Consider the following 25,474-nt stretch of genomic DNA (forward strand, 5'->3'; position numbering starts at 1 on the left):
TTTTTTAATTTATTGTACATTTACATTTGCTGTCATGCATCATCATATTGCAGAGTTTTCGTCTGATCAAGTATCTGACGCTCCATTCCGTTCCAAGGATTCCGTACGTGCAGTAGGTGGTATGTCCTGTTTTATGGTTATGATATGTGTCACGGGGGTTGGCCACAGGCACATTTTCACGTCCCGTATGTTTTATCCGTGGCATGGCTTTAAACGTTCAGGCGCTATTCTGTCACCCTCCCCGGTGGCACAGGATTCTGCCTGGAACGTCCAGGTTGTCACTTGTCTACTATGGTACATCGGCTTGAAGCGTTCAGGCGTCGTGGCGTCCGCCACTCCGGTGGCATGTAGTCCTGCCTGGAACTCCAGGTGGTCGCTTTGTTTATTGTGGTACGTCTGCTTGAAGCGTTCAGGCTTTGTGGCGTCCGCCGCGTCAGTGGCATGTGGTCTTACCTGAAACTCCAGGTTGTCAGTTTTCCTTATTGTGGTATGTCTGCCTGAAGCGTACAGGCAATGTTACGTCCGCCACTTCGTGGCACGGTGTCCTGCCTGGATGTCCAGGGTGTCTTGTCATCTCATGTGGTACATCCGCTTAAAGCGTTTAAGCATTATATTGGTCACTCCTGTGACAGGTGGTCCTGCCTGGAACGTCCAGGTTGCCATACTCGTCTCCTGTTGCACGTCTGCTTGAAACGTTCAGGCAAAGTATGTCTGCTACGCCGGTGGCACGGGGTCCTGCCTGGTACGTCCAGGTTGTCATGTCATCTCCTGTTACACGTCTGCTTGAAACGTTCAGGCATAGTATGTCCGCCACCCCGGTGGCACGCGATCCTACCTGGTACGTCCAGGTTGTCTTACTCGTTTTGTTGCACGTCTGTCTGAAGCGTTCAGGCAATGTCGCGTCAGCCGCCCCAGCGGCATGGTGTCCTGTCTAAGTACGTCCAAGGGGTCATTTTTCACCAATATGGCACACATGTCACCCATAGCAGCATGCATGATTCAGCAGCATGCCCGGGGGGCAGGTCACCCTGGTGTTTGGCTCTTCTGTCCTCATTATGGTGGCCTAGAGACCTGTAGGCCATGTTTCTCGTTTACCCGTAGGGGCAGGGGTACGGCCTGACGCCCCAGGTGGGTTATTCCCAGTGCATTTAGATTGTCATTTTTGTTCTTGTTTATACGGCAGCACGTTGGGGTCTCGGTGCCTTCGGTTTCCCAGTAACAAAACCTCCACCTCGGTCGGTGGCAAGGGCCTCCAGTACGGTATTGTTGCCATTTTTTCATCAAATTCCGTTACCAGGTGAGTATCAGTTCAGGTCCATCAGGCCGTCCATAATCTAGGGGCAGTCTTGTCTGGTAGAGGCCAACAAGGGGGAGGGGCCATCGGGATGTCTAAGACACGCCTGGGTCGGTACTAGTAACAAAGGTTTTGTCCTCAGGTGATATCCAGGGCGTAGAGTATTACAGCGTTGTCAACATGTCCCAGGCCTCAGACATCGACGATGCCTCGTCCATCTCTGGGTCCGTGGTTTCCGGTCTGGCTGGTCATGGATCCCTGAGGAATTGGACAATTCCAAAACTGGTGGCCGAATTGAATAGAAGAGGCATCAGTCACCCGGCTTCAGCCAGGAAGGCCGAACTTTATAGGCTGCTGGTATCTAGCCCGGGCCCATCCAGCGAGCAGCTGGCAGTACCTACTGTCCAGGCATCGCTGGCTCAGTTGAATGCCACTATGGGGAGTCTGGCTGCCTCTGTAGCAGACATCCAGCACAGGGTCATGGAGCTGGAGTCCAGGGCCTCCACCTCATCGCAGTCTGTGTCGCCCGTGACGGCGGTGTCAGGGCCAGTGGCAGGTTCTCCAGGTATGTCGGCTACTCCGCCGGCTATTGTCCCAGCTCATTTTGTGGCGGAGAATATCAGGAGGGATATACTGGCAGGCAAAGAGGTTAACTTGGCATCTATTCTCATAGCATCCCATGATGCTAGCGAGCATAGAACCATTGATTGCGGAGAGGTGTCAGTGGTGATGAAGTCCAAGGATGCCCGACTGAATCGCAAACTGTCCATACCCGAGTTTGTGCGCGCGTTCAGTTTGTTCAGGGACGTCATCTGCTCGGCACAGCCCAATATGAGGGAGGAGCTGGACGCATATCTATATCAGGTCACCGACTTGGGCCACAAGTATGGGGGCTCGGCGTTTTACGATTACCATCGGTCCTTCGCGGCTAAAGCCGCAGCCTCCCTAGCACAGTTTCAATTCATGACCAATTGGGCTGTGCTGGACATGGAGCTTTTCTGCAGGCATTTTGCAGGGCTCCGAGCCCCCACTTGTGGTTCATGCCAGTCCATTTTCCATGACACGGTATGGTGCCCCAACGAGGCGGCCTCCCATCCAGACAGGGCCCTTCCAGGTACATCGGGAGTCACCAGGGGTCCGGCCCTCATGGACAAGTTTGGTAGGCCGATTGTGTATCTGGGCAAAAGCCAGATTTGTAATAATTTTAACTTCGGTCACTGCATGTTCAGTGGGTGCAGGGCCCTCCACGTGTGCACAGTCTGCTTTCGTGCACATCCAAGGTCCACCTGTCCTAAAAAGGCATCTAAACAGTCATGACTGACCGACATCAACGTTGATCCCCTGGGGGCACTCCTAGAAAGGCATGGTGATCAACAGTTTGTGGTGCATCTGCTTATGGGTCTGTCGCAGGGGTTCCATACGGGGTTGGTGGCCCTTCCACATGTCAACTGGGAGTGTGAGAATCTCCTCTCTGCCAGACAGGATCCAGAGGCTGTGCAAGCGGCGATTTCCTTGGAGCTGGAAAAAGGGTTCCTCATCGGTCCATTTGATTCTATTCCATTTGAGGTATGGAGGGTTAACCCCATTGGAGTGGTAGCTAAGAAGGACTCAAATAAAAAAAGACTTATATATGATCTCTCGGCTCCTCATTCCTCTCACATACCCAGTATCAACTCCCTCATACCATCAGAAGAGTTTAGTATGAAATACTCCTCGATCGATGAGGCGATTCAGTTTATTCTCAAGGCGGGCAGGGGGGCATGGTTGTCCAAGACGGATATTGCGGACGCCTTCAAACTGCTTCCGATCCATCCGCAACTGTGGCAATACTACGGCATCAAGTGGGCAGGCAGGTACTACTTTGCCAATCGCCTAACGTTTGGCTCTAAAAGCAGCCCATGGCTGTTTGACCGTCTGGCCCAGGCCCTGCATTGGATCCTGGTCGAACATGGGCAGGCGCCCATGTGCATACATTACTTGGACGACTTCCTGTTGGTGGAACACCCTGCCCAGCAGCCCTCCAGCTTATCCTCTCTGCTGGAATTATTCTCGGCACTCCAGGTTCCTGTCGCCTCGGGGAAGACGGTAGGTCCTTCCAAGACGATCACCTTCCTGGGGGTCATCCTGGACTCAGTGAGGTTGGAAGCAAGGCTCCCCGAGGAGAAGTTGCAGCATATACGGTTAGCCATCCTGGAGGCGTCCAAGGCATGCGTACTGACCAAGACGAACCTCCAATCGTTGCTGGGCCGGCTGAACTTCGCCATGAGGGTCATGCCCCAGGGACGTTCCTTTGTTTCTCGGCTCTTGCTGCTCCTGCCATCAGCCCCAGAGCAAGACAGTATTATTCGGTTGGACCAACAGGCCATGGCGGACCTGTCCATGTGGAATACATTTATGTCTTCATGGAATGGGGTAAGGTTGTTCATTCCCCCGCGGAACCCATCCTCTCCCACGGTTTATTCAGATGCAGCCGCATCCAAGGGCTTTGCAGCCATTTTTGGCAGTCACTGGCTGGCCGATGCCTGGCTGTCCCAGATCACGGTGGACAGGGAGGCTCTTCGGTCATCCCCCCTGTTGGAGTTATATCCTTTGGTAGCAGCAGCCCATGTATGGGGCCACGAATGGTCAGACTCGAGGGTGTGGTTTATCACTGATAGTCAGGACTTGGTAGACATCATCCGTAGTGGCAGAGCGAAATCCCCTAAGATCATGACCCTCATGCGCAGGTTGGTGTGGCTGTCCATGGTGCATAATTTTTGCTTTGAGTGCTCCCACATTCAGGGTTCCATGAATACGGCTGCGGATGCGCTGTCCCGGTTTAACGTTAATGTCTTTTTTCAGATTATGCCGCATGCAGACGCAGCCGGGGCGGCCATTCCAGCCTACAGCGACCTGGTGTGGGATTAACGGCTTTGATCGGGACAGCTAAAGATCTCTTGCACCAGAGCCTTTCTGAGAACACGGTCAGAAATTATCGCACGGGCTGGAACCTTTATAAGGAGTTTGCAAAGAATCATCCACAAGGCAACGTGGATGACGTGTCATTTGTGATGGCATTTATTGCGCATTGTCATGCCAACCTCGGTCTCGCGCACAACACCATCCGCCTTTACTTGGCAGGAATTCAACATCAATTCACATTGAACAACCCCGCCCGAGTATCTTTTTTCACATCACAGGCCATCAAGGCCACGCTCCGGGGCATTGAGAAAGCCGGTACTAGTAGGCCAGTGGTCCGTCAACCCATGTCCGGCTCCTTGTTTAGGCAGTTGTCCTTGGCTCTGGATGGTAATCCTTTTGGGCCTTTGGTTAGCACGGTCATTAAAGCCGCCCTATACCTGGGGTTTTACGGGTTCCTCCGGCCAGGGGAATTCACCACTGCCGTCCGGAACAGCCATCATCTTCAGAAGCAGCACTTGACCTGGCATCACGACCATTTTATACTAAGCATCCTGTCTACCAAGACCGCTCAAACAGGACCTCCAACGCTGGTGAGGTTTTACCCCTCGCACAACGACTGGTGCCCGGTCAATGCGCTGCAGCAGTTGTCTGCAGGGTTGCAGGCGGCTGCCCCAGATAGTCCTCTACTTCCCTTTAAGGGGGGTCCCTTGTCCACGTCTCAGTTCATGTCACATGTCCGTTCCTTGGTTGCAGGGTTGGGTCAGGATCCCAAGGCCATCTCGGGCCACTCTTTTCGCATTGGGGCGGCCTCAGCCGCGTCTAGGCACAAGATACCACCACATGTCATCAGGAGTATGGGGCGGTGGAGATCGTCCTGTTTCTCCAGATATGTACCAAACCCTCAATCCGAGATTCGCGATGCATTCTGTTCACTTGCACTGTAATGCTACAATAAAGTGTTTAACCGTATGTTTATGTCTCCATTTTTGGCCCCTTTTAGGCCTATCCTCGCTCCGGGCTCCTGGCATTAACCAGCCTTCGGTAAGCTCCGGGTAGTACGTTCGAGGGCCGTCGCCCTGACCACAAGTGGTTAAGGCTGCCGGGCAGCCTGTATTTGTGGGAGGGGCCGAGGCCACGCCCCCTCTGCCCTTATAAGCTCGGCGGGAGTTACAGACGGGACGTGCAGCCAGTTACCCCTCCCTCCCAGCCCTTTTTCTCTTCAGTTCTATTGGGGTAGGCCCCCTTTTAGGCCTACCCTCGCTCCGGGCTCCTGGCATTAACCAGCCTTCGGTAAGCTCCAGGTAGTACGTTCGAGGGCCGTCGCCCTGACCACAAATAGAAGTGTACTGATATCCGATGTACAATAGACGCAGTGTGTACAGATATATAGTATATACAGAAGTGTACTAATATCCGAGGTATAATAGACACTGTGTACAGATATATAGTATATACAGCAGTGTACTATGTGAGGTACGAGGTATAATAGACGCAGTGTGTACAGGTATACAGTATATACAGCAGTGTACTGACATGTGAGGTACGAGGTATAATAGATGCAGTGTGCACAGATATATAGTATATACAGAAGTGTACTAATATCCGAGGTATAATAGACACTGTGTACAGATATATAGTATATACAGCAGTGTACTATGTGAGGTACGAGGTATAATAGATGCAGTGTGTACAGATATATAGTATATACAGCAGTGTACTGACATGTGAGGTACGAGGTATAATAGATGCAGTGTGCACAGATATATAGTATATACAGAAGTGTACTAATATCCGAGGTATGAGGTATAATAGACACAGTGTGTACAGATATATAGTATATACAGCAGTGTAGCATATCATTCACCTAGATACGACCGCTCTCGTTTACTCTCTCATTCTCTCCACTTAACACCTACATATATGATATTCAGGGGGCTCACAGTCTGTGACTGACACAACATGTGCTTTATGACGTGGTCATGTAACGCGCCATAGTGGCATTACCACTCCTGCACCCTGATACTGTCTTTACTGGTTAACCTCATGTCATCATGTGTATTTATTTCAGGTCCAAACACTGTGCATTTCCTATTTTATAACTGTTTATGTTCACAAGTAATGTGCCTGGTTCACCAGCAGTTGGCAGCAAATACGGCAGAGCTACAGGTACATAGAATGGAGCTTTCCATTCCATTCTAACCCCCCTCTGTGGAGGAGATGGCGAGTCCCCCTTCCTGCAGGAAAGGTGGGTCCAAGTTTAGTTGCAGTCTAGCTTACCCCCAGCTAGGGGAAGGAAGCAATTGTTGGGCATGTCTCTGCTGGACGTGCCCAGTCAAAGCAAAGCCAAGCCAGCCAGAGCACCTTCAGCTCTGCTGGATATGGAGGCCACAGTTTGGACCTCAGGAGCCAGGAGGAGATTTCCCTGGCCTAATTAAGAGACAGACTACAAAGAGAGAAGCTGCAGCATAAAGAAGAAGCTAAGTTATACAGCAAGCCTGTCAGCACAGCAGAGCAAGAGAGCAATAGATGTATTAGAGTTGAGTTTGCCTGCCAGAGTTTTAATGGCAAAGCCTGCTGGAACCGAGACAAAGCTTGAAGATTGTTTCTGATAAAAGTTTATCAAAGTAAAGCTGCTATTCAACTTCATCACAAGGTCTGGACTCAATTATTTCTTCAAATTCCTCAACTATTCCCCCCCATTTGTCTGCTTCGGAGCCAACGCCTGGGGTCCAGCCATATCCAGGTAGGAGATCATAAAAAGATCAACATAAAATTCTAAATAACACAGTCCTTGACTAACCACCATCAAATGTGCTCCATGGCAAGGTCATTTGCTCTGTTGATGGGTCCATAAAAGACTGCAGAAATTTCCACATGAATTAGTTGTTTGATGTATGATGGGTAAACATCTCACATGCAGTCAGACCTTTCACAATGAGCGTGGTGGAATTTTACTGCGGTACTGTGCAGAGTAACACTGTATTTGCCATATATCAAGGGAAGGTGTGAAGGAATGGAAAGGAGGTTGCCTTTTTTGCAGGGTGGTGGCCGCCTTTGGTGGAGAGTTGGTAGTCTCCGGCAGGTTGGTGGTCGCCTCTGGAGGAGAGGTGGTAGTCTCTGGCAGGGTGATGGTCGCCTCTGGTGGGGTGGTGGCCGCCACTTGCGAGGTGGTGGTCGGAAAGGGTGGTGGCTGCATCTGGAAGGGTGGTGGCCGCCTTTGGTGGAGAGGTGGTCATCTCTGGCAGGGTGGTGGCTGCATTTGGCGGAGAGGTGGTAGTCTCTGGCAGGGTAGTGGTCGCCTCTGGAGAAGAGGTGGTCATCTCTGGCAGGGTGGTGGACACTTCTGGTGGGATGGTGGCCGCCTCTGGTGAGGTGGTGGTCTCCTCTGGCAGAGAGGTAGTCGTCTCCGGCAGGGTAGTGGTCATCTCTGGTGGGGGTGCAGATATTTTTTTCTCTGAATTCCTGGTTGAAGCAAAGGTACTGGGAGTAGTTTTCTCACAGAAGTAGTAGATCTAGTAGATCTTAGACTATGAGATGGGTTATTGGTTGCTCACCTGATCACTGCAATGTATAGGTGCTCTGGTTCTGGACTGATTCACCCAATCAGGAAGGTAGTTTATAACAATAAAGGTATATAATGGAGAACCGGCACTCTACATCTATCAAGGTGCTAAAGAAGCAATGTACACAGGTGATGGTAAAAAATATATATTTATTTTTAGAAGGATAGGTTTGAGAGTGGGGAGTAGGAGTAAATGTTCTAAAATTGTAGAGGTTCTGAAAAAATGGGGTACTCAAGGAAAAATGTTGATTTGCAATATGCGGCAGTGGGGATGCACAGTAAAAAATATATTTGTGCCGGGTGGGGAGTATGACAATGCTGTGATTGTCTAGTGGTGGTTGCCCCCTTTCAATAGGTACAATGAGTAGTTGTGTCTATTAGTTATGCAGTCCGTTAAAAATTGTCTTTATGTCATACCACGTAGAAAAGTAATGTAAAAAAAGATATATAAAATATATAATATGGGTAGAACAATAAAAAGCAAGGAGTATCAAGTAAAAAATATATGTAAAAAGTAAGTGGTCTATCAGTCGGGTGCTGTACTTCAGTGTGGCGTCCCACACATTTGGTGAAGACTGCACCCTGACTGTTTACCTTCTTTGTGGGGTATGGATCTCCTGGCTGTTTGAGCAGCCTTACAGCGCTCAGCGATGTCTGTTTCCCGGTCTTCTCGGCGTGCCGCGTGTGTGTGACGTCACTTCTCTGGCGTCTCGCGTCTCGCGAGTCTTTGCCAGATTCAGTATTGGGATCTTCGCTGGTGGTATATTTTCGATCCAGGGGATTTGGATGAAGGCAGTGGTGTGGAAGCGCTTCCAAAGTAAGATTCTTAGCAGGTTTCTAGAGGGAAGTCACCAGACGCGTTTCGAAGGACTGAGCTGCCTTCTTCATCAGTGGTCCACTGATGAAGAAGGCAGCTCAGTCCTTCGAAACGCGTCTGGTGACTTCCCTCTAGAAACCTGCTAAGAATCTTACTTTGGAAGCGCTTCCACACCACTGCCTTCATCCAAATCCCCTGGATCGAAAATATACCACCAGCGAAGATCCCAATACTGAATCTGGCAAAGACTCGCGAGACGCGAGACGCCAGAGAAGTGACGTCACACACACGCGGCACGCCGAGAAGACCGGGAAACAGACATCGCTGAGCGCTGTAAGGCTGCTCAAACAGCCAGGAGATCCATACCCCACAAAGAAGGTAAACAGTCAGGGTGCAGTCTTCACCAAATGTGTGGGACGCCACACTGAAGTACAGCACCCGACTGATAGACCACTTACTTTTTACATATATTTTTTACTTGATACTCCTTGCTTTTTATTGTTCTACCCATATTATATATTTTATATATCTTTTTTTACATTACTTTTCTACGTGGTATGACATAAAGACAATTTTTAACGGACTGCATAACTAATGGACACAACTACTCATTGTACCTATTGAAAGGGGGCAACCACCACTAGACAATCACAGCATTGTCATACTCCCCACCCGGCACAAATATATTTTTTACTGTGCATCCCCACTGCCGCATATTGCAAATCAACATTTTTCCTTGAGTACCCCATTTTTTCAGAACCTCTACAATTTTAGAACATTTACTCCTACTCCCCACTCTCAAACCTATCCTTCTAAAAATAAATATATATTTTTTACCATCACCTGTGTACATTGCTTCTTTAGCACCTTGATAGATCTTAGACTATGCAAGCTTCTCAGGACCCTTTGACCTAGCAATCAGTGCAGATCCTAGTTCTTGGACCATCACCTTCTTTTTAAGAGGACTTTAGCCATAATCCAGAAAAAATAAAAAGATGAGACCTCATGGGACAGGTATGGTCCAGGTAGAGAGTCTCAGACCATGAAGCCGAAACGCACGTCGGGGCTGGCGCCATCCTGGTGGAGACACAGCATGGGTAACTGTTCTTTGTCCCTTATATGTATTTGATACACTAATGCACTTGCACTTTATTTGGTTTTGTGAATCAATATGGACAAATTTTTGAACTTTGTATCTGCTGTGTCTTCCTCCAGATGATGTCGCCTTTCCCTATACTGATGTCTTTTGATCATGTATTTAATTCTGTAATAAAGTTTTGTATTTGTTTTGCAAGCGGTCTGGTATTGCTTTATAGGTATTTAAGTTATTATACCATAGGCTATTTTATGATAAGTCCAACCCATCAGGGTGCCAATTTGGCAGATACGTTAATTTTTGGGGCTTCTTGGTTGTTGCCATAATGGGCTACAGGAACAGACATTATAACCAATTTAATCTTCCAAAAACATGTTAATAATTATTAAACATTAACAAATGTCATAAAGTATAAATAAATGATGAAACAAGTAAATTTGCTGCCTAACTAATTCTCGCCCCTGATACCTCCGGTCGGGATTATCGGATATCAGGGAATAGCAGTAGATGGAAGGAGAGCGACATTGTTATCCGGTTGTCAATGAGCAAAGGTACCGTCCTCATAAACGTATAAAATAAATTACTATGAATTTCATATTTTTATGATTATGGTTCTTTTGCCCATTTACAACCCGATAACAATATCACTTTCTATTTGTCAGAACATGGGAATAATAGAGGAACCGCACGGTATAGAGCGATGAATAGCTGTTACATGGGGAACGCACGTAGACATGTCAGGAGAGGCGGTCTTCTTTAAATATTTTTTTTTTCTACTAAAACGATCTTTCAGTGTATAATTGCAATCCTGGAATAGTTTCTTGCATGTCGCCATCACTTTCCGGCTAAAAATAATAATTCCCATAATCTACAACTACCAAGTACAGACTAAAAAAAAAAAAAAAATATATATATATATATCACTGCCACGGCAATGAATTTAGTTTTTTATGGCATTTTCTATGTGGTAAAACTGACCTGTTCCCTTCATTCTCTGGGTCAGCAGGATTACAGCGATACCACATTTATATCGTTTTTCTTGTGTGATAAAACAAGGAAAAAAAAAGAAAACACTGACAAAAATTTATTTTTTATTGTCATATTCTGACCTCCGTAACTTTTTTTTTATATTTACGTCTATGGAGCTTTTTGAAGGCTCAATTGTTGCGGGACGATCTTTACTTTTCATTAATACTGTTTTGGAATGCTTTTTGATCACTTTTAATTACATTTTTTGGGAAGGTGAAGTAAAGGAAAAATGACAAATTGTCCATTTTTATTTTTATTTCCATTATGCTGTTCACCTGTACAATTAAAATATTTACCCAGTAACGTGTTTTCTCTAGTGGGGTACCACAGGAGTCAGTACTGGAGGGGTCTCAGTCACTAGTGGGGTATCACAGGGGTCAGTACTGGAGGGGGTCACTGTTACTAGTGGCGTATCACAGCGGTCAGTACAGGAGGGGTCTCCGTCACTAGTGGGGTATCACAGGGGTCAGTACTGGAGGGGTCTCCGTCACTAGTGGCGTATCACAGCGGTCAGTACAGGAGGGGTCTCCGTCACTAGTGGGGTATCACAGGGGTCAGTACAGGAGGGGTCTCCGTCACTAGTGGGGTATCACAGCGGTCAGTACAGGAGGGGTCTCCGTCACTAGTGGGGTATCACAGGGGTCAGTACTGGAGGGGTCTCCGTCACTAGTGGCGTATCACAGCGGTCAGTACAGGAGGGGTCTCCGTCACTAGTGGGGTATCACAGCGGTCAGTACAGGAGGGGTCTCCGTCACTAGTGGGGTATCACAGGGGTCAGTACTGGAGGGGTCTCCGTCACTAGTGGCGTATCACAGCGGTCAGTACAGGAGGGGTCTCCGTCATTAGTGGGGTATCACAGGGGTCAGTACTGGAGGGGGTCACTGTTACTAGTGGGGTCACCGTTACTAGTGGGGTACCACAGGTGTCAGTACTGGAGGGGTCACTGTTACTAGTGGGGTACCACAGGGGTCAGTATTAGAGGGGTCACCATTACTAGTGGGGTACCACAGGGGTCAGTATTAGAGGGGTCACCGTTACCAGTGGGGTACCACAGGGGTCACTATTAGAGGGGTCACCGTTACAAAATAGAGTTTCATTTTCAAGATACTTGTGACACGGATGTTTCTCTGAATAACTCCAAGGACACTTGTGTGTGAATTGAACCATGTGGGGAGAAATCTATTTAACCCTTGTTTTCTATTTAATGAACAACTAGCTACTTTATATTTAGCTGCATTGTGAGACGTCCCTGAAATACATAACGCAGAGATCACTGCGACCAAAAATAGGAGAGGAATACCGAATCCAGCTTCGTACCCAGTGCAGTCGTGAGTTCCGGCTATGGAACATTTTCAAAGCAAAGTCATAGATGGTTTGAAACAACAACATATTCCATCAACTGATATACAAAATAACCTCTCCCCTGGTGAGCAACGAGCGATGAAGTAGTTGAACAATAGTCCCTGAAACAGGCAGACAAGGGAGGGTCAGCTGTGAGGCTAGCTGTGCCTTAGGGGGGGGGGTTCACAAAGGCGGTTTCAATTCCTTTATAGTTTTCCGTTATAACTAGAGATGAGCGAATTTCTCAAAAATTCTATTCGGTCAGTTCACCGAACTGTCTGAAAAAATTGGATTCGATCCGAATTAATTTGTGGTGAATCGTGTTAAAAAACAGCTATTTCCTGGCTGTAGAGAGCCTTTATAGGGGTGTAGAGCACTGTGCCTTGAAGTAATACGCATAGGGAGTCTGCCGTGGTAGTGAGACAATACTGTGAGACGTTTAATGAATAGTAGAGTATTTAACAAGCACTCTCACATATGTAGCTGCATCAGTCTTAGGTTTTATTGTATAAAATATAAAATAAAAATTATAAACAAATAAAATGGTGCACTAGGAGCCAGCTAGTTTCGCCAACAGTAGATATCCCCCAGTATTGGGTCCAATAATATTACTTGCATATACTTGATTATGGACCACTAGTGTTAGATCATACCACTCCTATACAGTGGCTAGCATAATTCACATATAGTTCACCGAATGTCTATTGTCACAAAATGATAATAAATACAATATATTCATAGGTTATAAAGTTGAATGCAATTCATATATCCAAACTTGAAGTGAAAAAATAAATAAAATATATCTATCTATCTCATAAATACACAAGATCAATTGTCCGTTTGTTTGTATCCAGGTGCTGTAGATCCAGTAATAAACTATAATAAATAAATATTGTCCTAATTCATATATTATTGATCCACATAAAAAGGTAATAGTAAACTCCGTTCCCAAAAATAGTCCAATTGATAGATAAATTAATGTTGAGGTGAAATGAGTAATATCAAAACAAGTTCATGATTTGATGGTTGGTGATCAATAATGTTATCAGTTTATGCTTTAGTGAATATTGCTTCCATTGGTTGTTATTAATGCATATAGTCAATATAACTGAGTAATTCTGTAAGTATTCTCACGTAACAGCTTGGGTATATTCAAAGTTTATCGTTTCTATTGAATATATACCATTCCAGTTTAGTATATTCAATTGATTGCGATTGTAGTGTGAGAGTCCCCTTACATCACAACATTAAAGGGAGTCCTTTACCTAAAATGACCGTTATACTCCACAAACATCATGATATCCATTACATTCCCCACATTATAATCTTACCTTTCATATTGCTGTCCATCGCCTATTTACTCTTAAAAACGCTGTTCAAGTCAAACCCCACCCCTTTCACCCCTCTGGCCCGCCCAAGGTTCTTCAGATTCCATCCTCCAGTCATTGACAAATCCGGCGTCTGCGCCGCTCAGCATAATCCTCATACCTGCGCACTCCATTACCCACTATGGGCAGAGGCAGGAGAGTGTTTAATGCTCATGCTCCGGCCCGTACATCCCGATCTTGGGGCAGTTTACTTCCACCGGCTAGATCGGGCGGTTCGGGCCGGCGTATGCGCATTAAACGCTCTGCTGCCTCTGCCCTAGTGAGTAATGGAGTGCGCAGGTATAAGGATTATGCTGAACGGTGCAGGCACCGGATTTGTCAATGACAGGAGGCGATGGACAGCAATATGAAAGGTAAGATTATAATGTGGGGAATGTAATGGATATCATGATGTTTGTGGTGTATAATGGTCATTTTAGGTGAAAGACTCCCTTTAAGCAGTGCGTTTCAGGACACTGCACACATTCACCCAGTGGGCCGTAAAGAAGATGTATTGTCCCTGACCATAGTTACAGCTCCACACGTCGGCAATGCCGTGCACTTTGGCAGACACCGACAGGCTCAAGGACTGGCCCACCTTCTCTTCTACTTACCGTATTTTTCGTCCTATAAGACGCACTTCCCCCCCCCCCCCCCAAAAGTGGGGGGAAAATAGCAGTGCGTCTTATGGGGCGAATGCTGCTGATTTTGCCGAATTTTCAATGATACACCCGCCGGGATGCCGCGCGGCGGGTGCATCAGCTGTGAGGGAGGAGGGGCTGGGGGCCGGCATCTGCTTTTAGAATGACAGCGGGGCCCGTGCAGTGACTGTATTCTACTACACGGGCCCCGCTCACTGTATAATCGTATCTGTAATAGTTAATTATGTATATACCGGTAATCGCATAATCAGCGCCTGTATTACTTACAACTACAAGCGCTCGGTAGGTAGCAGAGAGGAGGCAGGCCGGGAGGACGGGCGCTGGCAGCGTGAGTCACTACGTCACGCGCCGCCCACTTTATGAATGAAGCAGGCGGCGTGGGCGCATGACGTAGTGACTCCCGCTGCCAGCGCACGTCCTCCCGGCCTGCCTCCTCTCTGCTACCTACCGAGCGCTTGTAGTTGTAAGTAATACAGGCGCTGATTATGCGATTACCGGTATATACCTAATTAACTATTACAGATACAATTATACAGTGAGGGGGCCCGTGTAGTAGAATACAGATCCCCCATCCCATAACAGTGCCATCCACAGACCCCCCCCACCCCATAACAGTGCCATCCACAGACCCCCCCACCCCATAACAGTGCCATCCACAGACCCCCCACCCCATAACAGTGCCATCCACAGACCCCCCACCCCATAACAGTGCCATCCACAGACCCCCCCACCCCATAACAGTGCCATCCACAGACCCCCCACCCCATAACAGTGCCATCCACAGACCCCCCACCCCATAACAGTGCCATCCACAGACCCCCCACCCCATAACAGTGCCATCCACAGACCCCCCCACCCCATAACAGTGCCATCCACAGACCCCCCCACCCCATAACAGTGCCATCCACAGACCCCCCCCACCCCATAACAGTGCCATCCACAGACCCCCCCCATTGCCGCTCCAGTAGTTATAAAATGTGTAATTCTGATTAATAATCATGCTGCCCCCTCTGTCTGTAGTACATTCAATGAATCTTACTCACAGCGCTACTGCTATCATAATGCAGGCCGGCCAGGCAGACGAGCGGCAGAGTGACTGACTGACGTCACCTGCCTGCGCCGCCTGCTTTATGAATGAAGCAGGCGGCGCAAGCAGGTGACATCAGTCAGTGACGCTGCCGCTCGTCTGCCCGGCCGGCCTGCATTATGATAGCAGTAGCGCTGTGAGTAAGATTCATTGAATGTTATACTACAGACAGAGGGGGCAGCATGATTATTAATCAGAATTACACATTTTATAACTGTACTGGAGCGGAGGGGCCGGAGCACAGTGAACGCACCGGCCCCCAGCTCCGCCTCCCAGTCCCTCCCACCGGGATTCGTATCATGTAAATTACGTCGGGATTCGAGTCCACGAATCCCACGAATCCAGCAAGATTCGAGGGATTCATGGATTCGACGAATCCCCCGTCCCATCTCTAATAGAGAGGTATAGCACCCAGTATACAGCACTCCACAGTATATAGTAGAGCACTCCACAATATACAGCACCCTACAGTATACAGTAGAGCAGTATAGCACCCCACAGTATACAGTAGAGCAGTATAGCACCCCACAATATACAGTAGAGCAGTATAGCACCCCACAATATACAGCAACCTACAGTATACAGCACCCCACAGTATACAGTAGAGCAGTATAACACCCCACAGTATACAGCAGCCAACACTATACAGTAGCTTTTACAGTATATTAGTATAACAGCCTATGTCAGTTTTTCCTGATATAATCTTCACAAAAAAGCTCCACAATTATGGCAAACTTCTCCTGCAGCAACACTCCTGGTAGAGAGAAAGGACCTTTGATTACCTCATAGCCATGTGACCAGTAATATCGATATGTTACTGGTCACATGGTGATGATGTCAAAGGTCCTTTCTCCTAAGAGAATCACAGCTCTCCTTCCTTGCAGAGACATTCGGCCGGGCGCTGCTGCTCAGGCAGCACCCCCCTGTATAGCTGACAGCCTGCCGCCCCCCCCCCCCGGCCCCCACTAGGCACACCACTGGCTATTGGTCACAGCACATATGTCACATTTACCGCTTGTGTCATTATTAATCCTGACCTCTAGGGGCACCGATGAGCTAATCCCTACCTGGGACATTTCCTTATTAAACATGGAACACTGGAGAGACTGCACACTCTCCTCTGGTACGTGTGGTACATCCGCTAGCCCTGCCCCACTTTCCCACACATTTATCACAGTGGGTTCCCTCAGCATTTATCAGCATTTCTACATCATCTACATTTTTACCAGCAGGGGGAGCTTCTTCCCCAATCACAGCCTGCAGGGGGAAAAGGGTATCATCATCATCATCATCATCACACATTGTACATAAATCCATATTGTCATTATGTTTTTTAGCCAACTTTGCATCGTATTGGCACCATTGTTTCCAATGGTCACTTCACTTAAAGGGATCGGTACAAGTTCTGCAGGAGTTTAGTCACTGGCTGCAGAAGTGTCTCCACTTCTCCACAACCCCCAGAATAAGGGGAAATCACGGCCCAACATTACATCATGCATTCGCGTAATTGCATCACCAAGATCATAAGTCTCAGTTTTCACTGGAGTCTCCCACCCAGTGAGAGCCCCCGGATAGTTCATGCTAGACCCACGAGTGTCCCACACATAATTCCCAGCCACCTGGCTGGCAGGTACCAGGATCACCTGGCGTCAGGGGCGTTGCTAGAGTCTGAAGAGATCCGAGGCATGAGCCCATGTGAAGCCACGCCCCCATCCCATGGAGCCACGCCCTCATCACACCGGGGAGGGGGCCTTCACAGTAGTTATTAACCCCTTTCAGCAGTCCCCCCTTCAGTGAATGGGGGACTGCTGAATGGGGTTAATAACTACAGTGAAGGGCCTAGCCGCCTGGGCAACCCCCACAGATCATCCATAACAGTGTCATCCACAGATCCCCCATAAATGCCCTCCACAGATCCCCCATAAATGTCCTCCACAGATCCCCCATAAATGTCCTCCACAGATCCCCCATAAATGTCCTCCACAGATCCCCCATAAATGCCCTCCACAGATCCCCCATAAATGTCCTCCACAGATCCCCCATAAATGTCCTCCACAGATCCCCCATAAATGTCCTCCACAGATCCCCTCCCCGCCCAGCACCGCCTACTAGCTAATTTATTCATTTCACTTGCCTCTGTAATCTCGCACAGGCGCACTGGCAGAGGCATCGTCGAACGAGGTGCGCTGGAAGACGGCGCATGCGCACTTCGCTCGACGATGCCTCTGCCAGTGCGCCTGTGCGAGATTACACAGAGGCAAGTTAAGTAAATAAATTAGGTAGGAGGTGGCGCCGGGGCCCCCGCCGGCCCTAACAATGCCCCTGCCTGGCATCCAACAACGCCTGGACTGCTCTTCTCCATAAGGTCACACATTGGTGTAGCAGTCTCTAGTTCTGGTGTTTTTACACCGACTGGCTCAGCAAATAGCAACTGCTGCCGGCTCATACCACCGCACAGGGCTTCTGAGGCATCAGGGCACTGGTCAGCCACATGCCAACCTCCAGAGCCCCGCTATACAAGTAATAACTGGAACGCTCTTACCCAATGTCGTCTCAGGTGCAGTCGCCTTGGAAGATGAGGGCGCTCCAGGTACCTCTCTACCGAGTTCATCGTCTTTCTCCTGGATCCTGGGAACTGCCCGCCCAGGATCGCATGCAGATTCCACAATAGCCGCAGCGACTTCCGAATTCGCAATCCTGCTTCCTCTTACCCGGGCTAGCATGGGATCCTTGAGATTTGCCATTCCCCAGTAACTTCTGGTAACTGACGACACCGGTCACTTTCTCCAGGTAGCGGTTGCTCCTAGCAACGTCATTACGGTTTCTCCGCACATCCTCTCCAGGACTCGGTACACACTGACAGGGAACATATACACTCCAGAGCGCCACACTGCTCTCCCTCTCACTTCGTTCCCGTTCGTTGCCCTTAGCAACGGCCCACATCTTTGTCTCTGGAACTTGAAGCATTCTCTCGGCTCCATAGCTGCCAACACAACGGAAAGTCTTTGCCCAGTATGAATTCCCCCCTCAGGGTCTCACATATCAAGAGCTCCCATTGTACAGAGCCACAGTCGGTTACAAAGGCCAGGACCACCTTAGTATCTGTCTTTGGCCGAATGCACACGACCGTGGAACACGGATGTGAGCGGTCCGTGGTATTCCGGCCTGGCATCCTGCTGAGAGCAGGAGCACACGGCGCCATTGGTTGGTATGACGCCGTGCGCTTCGTGCCGCCGCTGCAGTACAGTAATACACTAGTTTGATCTATACGAGTGTATTACCGTACTGCAGCGGCGGCACGAAGCGCCCCGCGTCATAGCAACCAATGACGCCGTGCGCTCCTGCTCTCAGCAGGATGCCAGGCTGGGATACCATGGACCGCTCACGTCAGTGTTCCACGGTCGTGTGCATCCGGCCTTTGGCCCCATCTCCAGAAATTCCAGAACTTCGGGCCTGACCCAAGACACTTGTTGGCGGGAGTCTAGCGTAACCCACGCCGGGGATCCCCCAATCACCATCTCGCAGGATCTTTCCCATGGGCTCCACCAAGCCGCAGCCATTTCCACCGATCAGTCTCTCTCACTGGGCTTCTGACCCTTTAAATCCACACAGCTGTATTCGGCAGCACCTGCTCTTGCCGTTGCCCCTAGCAACACTTTGCCTTTTATTGTTCAGTCGGATGCTTTTCCCTTTTTGCCCTCAACCTCCACCAATTGTGAGGGGTAGCTTTCTTTCAGGGGATCATCCTCACACATACGGCTTCAGGACACCAGGATTCAGGTGCAAACAGTGCATTTATTGTGGGACACCAGCAGAACAACTAAATAATAAACACTCGCCCGTCCAGGCTCTAACTAATACATTAATAACGTGTCCCTGTCTCACCTTGTGTAACACAGCTCACACCCGTGATGAGATGCAGCTTTCCCAGGCCAACCTCCAGGCTGCTCCCACACCAGTGTCTCTTGGGGGATAGTGGTCGGCTCAGACCACACAGAACCACTCCAGCCTTCTGTGTGCAAGACCCCCCCCCCTCTCACTCGGAGGATTCCTTTATCCCCAGGTGATTACTGCACCTGGTCTTGCTTCAGACCTGGTGATTGTGGGGAAGACACAGCAAATCCTGCCATATATCTCCCCTAACAACCATGAGGCCTGTCACTGCCTCACTATATATATATATATATATATATATATATATATATATACACACACACTTCAGCAGTATAGATATGTGTTTTTTATAATTATGATGGATTTTAATGTTCTACTCTTTTCTTTAGACTAGTTTTTATTTCTGATTGAAGTGCTTCCCACTGACCGGATTAGGCTACTTTCACACTGGCGTTTTTATTTTCCGGTATTGAGTTCCGTCCTAGGGGCTAAATACCGGGAAAAAAACAGATCAGTTTTATCTTAATGCATTCTGAATGGAGAGCGATCCGTTCAGGATGTCTAAGGTTCAGTCACTGTATGGTCTTTGGACGGAGAAAATGCTGCGGTATTTTCTCCGTCCAAAATTCCGGAACACTTGCCGGAATGCAGGATCTGGCATTATTTCGCATTGAAATGCATTAATGCCGGATCTGGCCCTAAGTGTTCCGGAAAAACGGATCCTGTTCTGCGGTCTGCATGTGAAAAAGATAAATACCGGATCCGTTTTTCCAGATGACAACCGGAGAGACGGATCTGGTATTGCAATACATTTGTGAGACGGATCCGTTTGCATACAGATTGCCGGAATCCAGTGACGCCAGTTTGAAAGTACCCTAACGTGGACTCCCCCCCACCTCCGTCCTGTTGTGGAGGATCCTGATGTTTATCATTATTTTATATTGTGAAGATGATTATTTTTCTTTTAGATACATTGTTTGGTTATAGGTGCTTGAACTGAATACCGTATGTTAACTCCTTAATAATGGTTGTTGCCAGACTACTGCGGTGGCCCCGTGGGGTTTTCGACTACTACTATTTGGGGGTGCAGTGGCGCTTATTGGTATAAGTAGGGGCTCCTGTCCCCCTGGAGTATACAGTTATTACCAGTATTGCACCTTTTCCAGTGATTTAAATTTATATTTTTTTGTCTCCTAACATTTGTAAGTTTGACATTTTTCTTTGCCACTTTCTAACATGGCTGCATCCGTGCTAACATGGGATGCGCATGCGCGGTCTGGAGAATGGCGGATGGGGACGCTGCAGATCAGGTGGTGCTCTCGCTGTGACATGTCTTGCGTGGTTTAGGCTGACACACACTGCCTTTGACTTTGGACATGCGCGATAGTAATATAAGGACGCCGTTACGGATCCATGGATTATTTATTTAATACATGTGGACCATCACATGGAAGGGCGCGGTATACATTTTTCCTATTTTGAATATTCATGAATGGTCTCGCTCTGGTAGACAGGATTAGCGGACGCAGTATAGAGGCAACAACAAGTTCTTTGGAGCAAACAGTTCAGTGTTTTATTCACACTTTAGGCAAGTGACAAAACAAGGAGTCATCATAATCAAACAAAAAGTCACCTTGCGGTGTTGGTGGTAATTCACACCATGCAGCAATTCTGCCTCAAAGAGTCCTTGCTGACACCAGCACCAACCTGTTTTCACGCCAAACAGGTAGCAAGCCTTCATCCAGACACCAGGCTCCCAGATCCCAACACAGAGACCTGGCTTCTGAGCCCAACTGCCTATTTAAGGACAGCCAGGTGCTGCCAAAATCCGGACTGGCATTTAAAATCCGGTCCAGTGTTTGACCTCACCTGGCTGTAAATCAGCCCAGCAGCACATGCTGGGAGGAAAATACCTGTTTTCCCAGACAAAACCTCTCACTGTGTAACAAAACGTAGAAACAATACAAAGCAAGCTGGCCGGATAGCAAACAAAGGGAACGGACTGAAAGAAGTATAGAGACATGCAAATCTTCAATTTCCCTTATTCATGTAACTCACAGAGTAAACCATGTATGACATGTTACCAGTAATATTTGATTTGACACCATATGTCGTGCCACTAGTAAATGAAGAAAATTTACAAGCAATTGGTCGACCATCGGCCTCTGCAAAAGAATGTCTGCTCCACTGTACCAGAGGGAATCATCTGAGCTTCCTCCTTGCTCTGATCAATTCCTCACCTGGTATTGATTTTCCTTGGATCACAGGAACCCGCATAAAGAATCGATACCAGAGGACAATAAGGAACAGTTTTACCAGTAACCTCATCAGCCCGAATTGACAAGTTCACAAATATCATTTCAGTTTTATGTACCTAAACTTCAAATTTATAGAACTGTATTTATGAACATCTTGTATAACTAATCCAAGTAATGGTGACATCGTCAATGTAGCGGCTGCATCCAACCGGCGGATCAAGCAGATCAGAGTCAGACATAAACAGTGAGAACTTATTGCCGTGGAGGCTCCTGTTATTTAAAGGTTAAAATGTTTAAAAAATATGAAAAAATGTGAGTTAAAAATATTCAATAGATAAAATAAAATTTAAAAATAAAACCTCCATCATTTATGCAGTGTAGTGGAAAACAGGACTGTCAGCTGATTCAAGTCTCATTAACTCTGCTTTTTTATTGCCTTAAAACCATCCGTCATGTTGTCATGTTTTTAACGAGAGTCTGTCAGCAGTTTTGACCATGCTAAACTGCTGCCAGCACTAGGTAGGGGCTGGAAAGAGCAGTATAAATATACCTTTACAGGAGCTTTTATTATCATGAGAATATTTAGATTTATTCTGCCAGATTGTGCTCTTGCAAATGTCCAGGAGGCGGGGCTTTATTATTGTTAAATCTCTTTTTATTATAAGGAAGGACAAAGCAAGTAGTCATAACATTATTGACAATGTAAACATTAAATGTCCTCTGTCTTCTCGCAAATTCGGGTAAAGGCTTGAAGTAGTGGTTGAACAATCATACATTACAATAAAATCCTCCATTCAAGTCACATTTTGGGCCATAAGGGGACAACACCCAGAGTAATAGGAATTGTGGAACTGGGACCCCTTGCAGAATAGTAAGCGTACAAAAAAGGTAGACCCTGACTTGGGAACATAATAACACTCTACCTGAGGAAGGTGAGGCTTCTCTAGTTTCATCATGTGCAATCACTTATATTGGCAGAAAAAAAAAAGGGAAGAAAAAGAGGAGATACAATGCAGATTATAGAGCCTCACATGCTGGAAGTAAATGTATCGAGCACCTGTATAAGGTTCCTAAATTACATATTATAGTAATGCAAATATAATGCTCATAAAAACGTGGCTCATGGTAGGAGACACGAAAAAGTCAACAAACAAGGACAAAGAAACATACAAAACCGGGACAAGGACAGACAAAAGACCAGGGAAGGTAAGAGGGAGAAAGGTAGGCGGGAAAGGGGAGTGGGCCATCTCAAAAATTGCCAAAGATGTCATCAGGTGTAATCACCTGTATCTAACCAGGTTTGGAAGCGAGAGGAGCTCCTAAACTGTAGCCAAGGCTCCCAGGTCGACGCGTACATTTGGGTTTGGTTGTGGGCTTCAGCCCCTAGTTCCTCCATTCGGACCAAAGCGCCCAGGGCACGTACCCACGTGACTCTCCGCAAACTATCTGATGATCTCCACTGGCGCGGTATAATCTGCCTCATAGACTGAACAAATGTTCTAAAAGCCCCTTTTTTGACATGTTGATATCTGCCGAATAAACAGACAGTAAAGCAATCAGGGGGGGACGGAGATATAGCAGTCCGGTATAGCGCCTTGTAGAGAGCAAAGATATCCCGCCACGGCGGGGGCGACCCCGGGGCAGTCCCACCAGATGTGGAGCATCGATCCAACTGCTGCTTGGCATCGCCAGCAGGTGTTGGGGACCGATGGATAAAATGGATGCAGCCTGACCGGAGTCCTATACCAACGTGTGAGAATTGAATAATTCAACTCTTGTAAACGACATGATGTAGTCGATTTATGAGTAAATAGTAGGGAACGGTTCCATTGTTCGGCCGATAAAGGGGCCGCCAGTTCACTCACCCAACCAGAGGCAAATCCGACACCCCTCAACTGATCAGTTAACGACATATCCCCCACCTCCCCGACACCGAGCAGACCATAAATCAGAGAAATACCGTACTAGCTACACAAAGCTTTTCAAAATTTGTCAAAGGAGCGGATAGTTGCGATCCGGGAGCCAGGGATCCCATAAAACTTCGGAGTTGAAGGTAATGAAACCAGCGACTTGGAGAGTTGGAGAAGATGTGTGATAGATCATTAAGGGGGAGAAGTCCTGAGCCCTTAAAAATATCTCTTATTAGAATCTGGGGAGGGGGAGAAACCCGGAATGATGGGCGGGGCTTTATTATGACATGCTCCCTCCCCTCTGAGTGACAGCAGCAGTGGTCTCCTGGCAACAGCTGTCACTGGGGGGCTGTGAAGCAGCCAAAATCATAAGCATGTGACCGTGAAGCCCCGCCTCCTGGGCACTGCAGAATCCAGCAAATGAAAATGTCATCTTTTCACAACTTTTGATAATAAAAACATAAAAGCTCCACAAAAGGTATGTTTCTACATTACCTTGCGCTGTCAGCAGTTTAGCATGGTCAAAACTGCTGACAGACTCCCTTTCAGATGTATAAGTATCAGATAAAAGCCTTTTGCACTTTTCTGAGCCGTCAGTCATCTATTTTGGTACTCAGCTATGTCTGGAAAGCGCGGAGGATAGAAATGCAGATTCTTAAAACGTATGAGGACTAATCTCATTAGACTGGCATTGAATGACTGTAGGTGTGAAGAATAATCTCCACCCTGAAGTCACAATTAAAGATTACCAAACCCGTCATGTAATGTCCCTTCACATAGTACCTTATGATTATCATCAATGGCATCATGCACGCCATAATGCGGTCTGTGTCATGGGTGTAACCACCAGGGTTGCGGACGTGACAGCTGCTATGAGGCCCAACAAGTAAGGCAGCACACATACGTAGGATGCAGTCAGTGATGACTATGGACGATTACACAGGAGGCATGGAATATGGGCCTGTTTGCTTTCCCCCTGCTGTGTGCATTATTACTCCTTTTTGGCATTGCTGTGTTGTTATATCTCCCTCATGTGACATCATCATGCCTTTTTTCCCCCTATGCTGTGATGTCACAGTGCCTGTGGTGACCTTTTCTATGTCCTATGACATCATGGTGATTATAATGCCCTAAACTGCGAAATGACCATTTGTATCGTTTGGATACCATAGCATCATTGTCCCTGTGACATCACTGTGAGCTTTATCCGTGCTTTGTGACATCACTGTGAACATTATGTCTCGCCTGGGACTTTAATGTGTTATCTCTGTACTGTAGGACCCTGTGAGCATTATCCCTTTACGTTGACATCACCATTATCTCTGCACCGTGACATCACTATTAGTGTTATCCCTGTACTGGGACATCACTGTGAGCATTATACCTGTACTCTGACACCACAGTGAGAGTTATGGGAGTTATGTTGTGACATCACAGTGACCATTAATGAGGACATCTCCCCTCTCCTGACATGTCTGTTTTAATAGCTTCATCCATTCCCCATGTAATAACAGTTCTGGAGCCTCTATTCTTCTGTCTGTATGTTGTGCCGTTCCTTTTTTATTTCTACTAGAAGTTATGAATGAATTGCTAGCAGTCTGCAGTAAGGGTACAGAGGGGCGGTAACCAGTTTTGGGGGGAGTGTCCCTGCACAGACTCACTCTATACAATCAGTGCTGCCATTTCCAGTCTGTGCAGGGACACTCCCCCCAAGACTAGTTACCGCCCCTCTGTACCCTTACTGCAGACTGCTAGCAATTCATTCATAACTTCTAGTAGAAATAACAGAGGAATGGGACAACATACAGACAGAAGAATAGAGGTTCCAGAACTGTTATTACATAAAAAAATGGATGAAGCTATTAAAACGGGCATGTCAGGAGAGGGGAGAGGTCCTCTTTAACCCTGTACTGTGATATCACTGTGTACATTATTTCTGTACTATGACATCACTGTGTACATTATTTCTGTACTATGACATCACTGTGTACATTATTCCTGTGCTTTCACATCACTGTGTACATCATTCCTCTTCTGTGACATCACTGTGTACATCATTCCTCTTCTGTGACATCACTGTGTACATTATTCCTGTGCTGTGACATCACTGTGTGCATTATTCCTGTACTGTGACATCACTGTGTACATTATTCCTGTACTGTAACATCACTGTGTACATTATTCCTGTACTGTGACATCACTGTGTACATTATTCCTGTGCTGTGACATCACTGTCTACATTATTCCTGTACTATG

Source organism: Bufo bufo, chromosome 8 (genome assembly GCF_905171765.1).
Source record: "Bufo bufo chromosome 8, aBufBuf1.1, whole genome shotgun sequence".
Lineage (NCBI taxonomy): Eukaryota > Metazoa > Chordata > Amphibia > Anura > Bufonidae > Bufo > Bufo bufo.